The sequence below is a fragment of the Somniosus microcephalus genome, chromosome 15 (assembly GCF_052327205.1).
Source record: "Somniosus microcephalus isolate GS21.2 chromosome 15, FLI_Smic_1.0, whole genome shotgun sequence".
Lineage (NCBI taxonomy): Eukaryota > Metazoa > Chordata > Chondrichthyes > Squaliformes > Somniosidae > Somniosus > Somniosus microcephalus.
In genome coordinates, this window is record NC_141001.1 from 79,935,338 (window position 1) to 79,941,342 (window position 6,005).

A 6,005-nucleotide genomic window follows, 5' to 3' on the forward strand; every position below is an offset into this window, starting at 1 on the left:
ACAGTACAGGAAAGTAAAGAAACTGACAGATAGTAGTTCAGAAGATCAGGAGAGTGATAAGGACTCCGGGAGCAGGCGACTAAGTTGTTTAAAGTTACACAACGTGATCGCAAAAGAAGATCACCGGACCATTTGGGTCACCCTCATGATAGCAGGGTCCCCAGTGAAGATGGAATTGGACACAGGATCAGCCCTAACTGTCATGAATCGACGAGACTATGAGCGGCTATTCTCACACATACCCTTAAAGGACACGTCCATTGTATTGAAGACATACACGGGGCAAAAGGTCTACCCCAGAGGAAAAATAAGGGTGCCAGTTGAATATAACGGAAAGGAAACACAGAAACTATACATGTATATACTATGAGATGGAGGACCACCATTATTGGGACGTGAATGGATCCGAAGACTACAATTGGATTGGCATTCCATTCTGGCACTAACTGTGACTGACAAAAAAGATGATGACGTCGCACCTGGACGTCTGTCACAAATTCTATCTGACGTGGAAGAGGTGTTCCAACAAGGACTTGGGACTCTAAAAGGAGTAAAGGCAACCATAAAGATTGAGGATAACGCAACCCCAAAATTTTTCAAGGCCAGACCGGTGCCATACGCGATACGCCCAGCTGTGGAAGCTGAACTGGAGAGTCTGGAGCGTTCGGGGGTGCTGTCTAAGGTGGACTGGAGCAAGTGGGCCACACCCATCGTTCCTGTAATGAAGAAAGCATTGAGCAGCACGCCTGGGGAGCCAGGGAAGGTTCGCATCTGTGGGGACTTCAAGTGACTGTGAACCCAGTCCTGCACACAGTACAGTATCCGCTTCCGCGGATAGAAGATATTTTCACCTCACTATCTGGAGGGAAACGTTTTACAAAGATTGACCTGGCTCAAGCGTATCTACAAATGGAGGTGGAAGAAGCATCTGGGAAATACCTCATGATAAACACTCACAAAGGCCTTTACCAGTACAATCTACTGGTATTTGGGGTAGCATCGGCCCCGGCTATGTGGCAGAGGGCAATGGAACAAGTCCTGCAAGGGATCCCGGGGACCCAGTGTTATTTGGACGACATCCTGGTTACGGGCGAAAATGAAAATAAACACCTTGCCAACCTGGAACAGATGCTCACGAGATTGCAGGAATATGGGCTACGAGCCAACCGTCCCAAATGCGAGTTCTTCAGGAGACAAATCTCGTATTGTGGCCACATGATTGATGAGGCAGGGTTGCATAAGTCGCCGGACAAGATTGAGGCTGTAGTCAAGGCTCCAGCACCAGAAAATGTGTCGCAACTGAGGTCGTTCCTTGGGTTGGTGAACTACTACCATAAGTTCTTGCCGAATTTATCTACAATTCAGCACCCACTGAACGCCCTCCTTCAAACTGGTGTAACATGGAAATGGAGTGATGAGTGTAAGCGTGCCTTTCAGGGATGTAAATGCCAAATCACTTCAAAAGAAGTATTGGCCCACTGCAACCCAACACTACCGATTCGGTTGGCATGTGATGCGTCACCTTACGGCATTGGAGCGGTGCTGTCACACAAATTCCGTGACGGTTCAGAGAGGCCAATAGCCTTTGCATCGCGCTCGCTAACCTCAGCCGAGCGTAACTACACCCAGATTGACAGGGAGGCCCTCAGCCTGGTGTGGGGGGTGAAGAAGTTCAATCACTATCTGCACAGGCAGAAATTCACCCTACTGACTGATCATCAACCCCTGGTCTCAATTTTTAACCCAAAGAAGGGCGTTCCGGTGATGACGGCGCAACGGCTGCAAAGATGGTCACTTTTTCTAGGGGCACATCAGTATGACATAGAGTACAAAGGTACGAAACAACATGGAAATGCTGATGGGCTGCCGCACCTACCGTTGCCTACGGCGGAAGAAGCACCTGCAGTGGACCCGGTGGAGATATTCCATGCGACCATAGTCGAATGTTTGCCTGTTACAAACGCAAGTATTGAGAAGGAAACCCGAAATGACCCGATACTCTGTCGGGTCTATGATTTGACGGCAAAGGGATGGCCAGCATATGGCGACTCACTGTTGCCAGCATTCTCGCCAAGGAGGGAACAGCTGTCAGTGTGGCGGGGAACCTTGATGTGTGGATCCCGAGTGGTAATTCCACCCAAGTTGAGAGATAGAGTACTCAATGAGCTTCACGAGGGTCATCTGGGAGGGGTAAAAATGAAGAGCCTAGCCAGGGCGTTTGTGTGGTGGCCGGGAATCGATAAAGAAATCGAGGATATGACCAAGAGATGCACAGGATGCCAGAAGGTCCAAAACGCTCCACCACAGGCCCCGCTACATCCATGGGAGTGGCCCTCATCTCCATGGCAATGGGTACACATTGATTTCGCTGGTCCATTTATGGACTCAATGTTTCTAATCGCTGTGGACGCCCATTCGAAATGGCCAGAGGTCATTAAAATGTCCTCCATCACCACGGAGAAAACTATTGCAGTCCTAAGGACCATCTTCACCAGGAATGGGTTGCCAGGACAGATCTGTTCCGACAATGGCCCACAGTTTGTGTCTGAGGATTTCCGGAGGTTCCTGAAGAATAATGGGGTGAAACATTACACATCTGCTCCATATCATCCAGCCACAAATGGATTGGCTGAGAGGTTTGTTCAGACCTTTAAAAAGGCCATAAAGGCAATGTATAATGACGACATACCACTGCAACACAAGGTGGATAACTTCCTGTTTGCTTACCAGAATGCGACACATGCAGTAACTAACCAAACTCCAGCCGTACTGTTTTTCAACCGGAGACTAAGATGTCGCTTGGATTTGCTCAAACCAAACATAAGACGAGATGTTGAGGATAAGCAGTTCCAGCACATAAATGAGAAGCCAACCAGGAGCTTCAAGATAGGGCAACCAGTCTTGGCCCGCGACTACCGAACAGAAAAATGGCAGCCAGGCACGATATGCACACAGCAGGGACCACTAATGTACACAGTGGACATTGGAGAGAGCATCGTGAGATGCCATGCTGACCAGATTCTAGAGTCACAGGAACAAGCCAGACCTGTACCACAAGCATGTGCACCTGGTAATGAGCCCGAAATACAGATTGCGCCTACCTCAGAAGCAGGGGTATTGGAAGCTGACGAACCAACCAATGACAAGGAGCCAGAATTGACTCCACCGCCAGAACAGGATACTCGAGAAAGGCGCTATCCAGTCCGGATCAGGAAGCCTCCTCAAAGACTGAACTTATAAATGACTATTTCAGTTGATGTATATATTACTGAGAAAATTGTAATTGTAATTAGTTATTATTTAGTTGTTAAATGAATTTTATGTACTGTTTATCTAAAAGGGAAGGAATTGTTGTGTATGTACCTTTAAGGGAATTACTGGTCTTAGACTGCAGTATCGGCAGTGACCACCCCTGTATAAAAGGCCCTAGCAGGCTTCTGTAGTTTCAGTTTCAAGCTGCCTCTTGTTCAGTAAAGTACCTGTTAAACTGTTCTCCCAAAGCCCGTGTATTATTGAGGCGCGGACTTTACAGACCACAGGTGAGCAGAGTTTCTGACTCCTCAGTAAAGCAACCTGGTAAGGAGTTTGGGGGATGGTAATTAAGGGGATATTGCTAAGATTGTTTAATCAACATGGTAGTCACTTACCCCTCGTTTTTACCATCTGCATTCCCCCATTTAAGCAATTTTACTGTAATTACTGTGTTCGTGTGGTATAGTTTGATATTTGATTGTAGTTTCTTGTAGTTAATAAAGCTTGATTTTTCTCTCATCCAAACCACGTGTCTGTTTTAATATCATTAATTATAAGTCCTGCAGTCAGAACTGGAAGGTGGGGTAGCGATTCGAAACCGCTGTTTTAAAATTGGTTTATTTGGAATTGGTCAGAGTGCAGGCAAAGGCTGCAGACCAGGTGAATTACCTTAAACCAGTTAAAAGAAACCCCCCCCTTACAAGTCCAAAATAGAAGAAAAAGGAATGTATGTGCTGATTCCCTGATCAGATGTTCCTGGTGAGGAGTGGCACTAACAGGGAGTGCCGGTTGGGAAACCATGGGCCTGTAGTACTTGATTTTCTGTCCATTAATTTAAATGGACAGTAAATCGCAGGCCATGATTTTTGTTAATATATTTTTTCTTGTGATGTGGGTACACTGGTTCTGATTTAGGATTTCCCCACTAATAAGAACATAAGAACATAAGAAGTAGGAGCAGGAGTAGGCCATACGGCCCCTCGGGCCTGCTCCGCCATTCAATAGGATCATGGCTGATCCGAATCTAGACTCACGTCCACTTCCCTGCCCTCTCCCCATAACACCTAATTCCCTTATCTGCTAGGAAACTGTCTATCTCCATTTTAAATTTATTTAATGTTGCAGCTTCCGCAGCTCTCTGGGGTAGCAAATTCCATAGATTTACTACCCTCTGAGTGAAGAAGTTTCTCCTCATCTCGGTTTTGAAAGGGCAGCCCCTTATTCTTAGATTATGCCCCCTAGTTCTAGTCTCACCCATCAGTGGAAACATCCTCACCGCATCCACCCGATCGAGCCCCCTCACTATCTTATATGTTTCGATAAGTTCGCCTCTCATTCTTCTGAACTCCAATGAGTAGAGTCCCAACCTACTCAACCTTTCCTCATACGTCAACCCCCTCATCTCCGGAATCAACTGAGTGAACCTTCTCTGAACCACCTCGAGAGCAAGTATATCTTTTCTTAAATATGGAAACCAAAACAACAGGGCTAAAAACACCTTTGTCAAACCTGCTGGCTAACAAAATACAAAAAGGACAAACTAGCAAGTGAAAAAAATGAATACAAATGGCTGGGCTCTGTGGCCTGAATTGCAGTGACTCAGGGACCACGTGTGGTCTGCAGACCTTAGGTTTAACCCTTTGGTTTTGAATGAGCCTGTACACTATGCAAATAATGACAATACTCTCCAACATGCAGTAACTGTATAAACAAGCCAGAAAATGCCATAATAAGGTTACTCACTGTGGCACACTTCCAATTTGCATAGCTGCAGTAAAAGCGTTGATAGTAGTTCTGGTCATTTATTTTAAGTTAAGACATTAATGGAATAAATTTCTGTCTGAGTGACTCCAACCTGCATTTACATTAAATAGTTAAGCAATGATCAAAGATCGTCCATAGCATCCAGACAAAAATATTGGCTTCTTTCATCAATGACAATTTTCTTAAACCTGACTGGGTTCAAAGGGTCATCAACACACAGCAGAAATCTAGTAAATGGAATTTTCAACATATCATTGTTCAATTTTCTTGTAAATTTTTCAGAAGATGTACAATAAGCAAGATAATTGATGCTGGGGATCGCTGCAAAAGGCAAGAGTAAGAGAGGAGAGGAGCCCACACTTCCTTGTTGTCGGCCACCAACATCCCTCTCATGGGTCACCCGCACTTCACTGCTAGCAAGTAGCTGGAGAGCACCCTGCTGCACATCAGTGGGGCCATGAGGACCCATCTCTGTACTGACAGTCCTCATAACTGGATCGTCCGTGTACCTCTGGTTTCTCTCCTCAATAGATGCCCATATATCTGCCATAGCTGACCATCTATTTAGAAGAGTCACCGGGCTGGATTTTATCAATGGAGGTGAGTAGGAGGCGGGACTCCCACTTTCAGGGTTGTAGTCCCGCCTCCATCGAGTTGTGGCCAACCCACTTGACTTCCCCCAGCGGGCTCAGCAGGCCATTTAAGGGCAACCCGGCAACAGCTGACATCAAAGATTGACATTTCATTTGTCAAGAGCTTTTGACAGATGAAATATCAGCGTTTGACAGCTCTTTGAAGCTGTCAAACACTGACAATCTGTACTCTAAATTAATTCCTTCCTCTCAGGCTGATTTAGAGATCTCTCCAGAACAGAAAGCAGAGGCTGCAACTTTTGACAGCTCGCGGCCATTCTGCTTTCTGTGCCGGTGAGATGAAGGACTCCCGAGACCTGAAGGAAGGAAGCCTGCATTAGTAATTAAAGGTAAGTA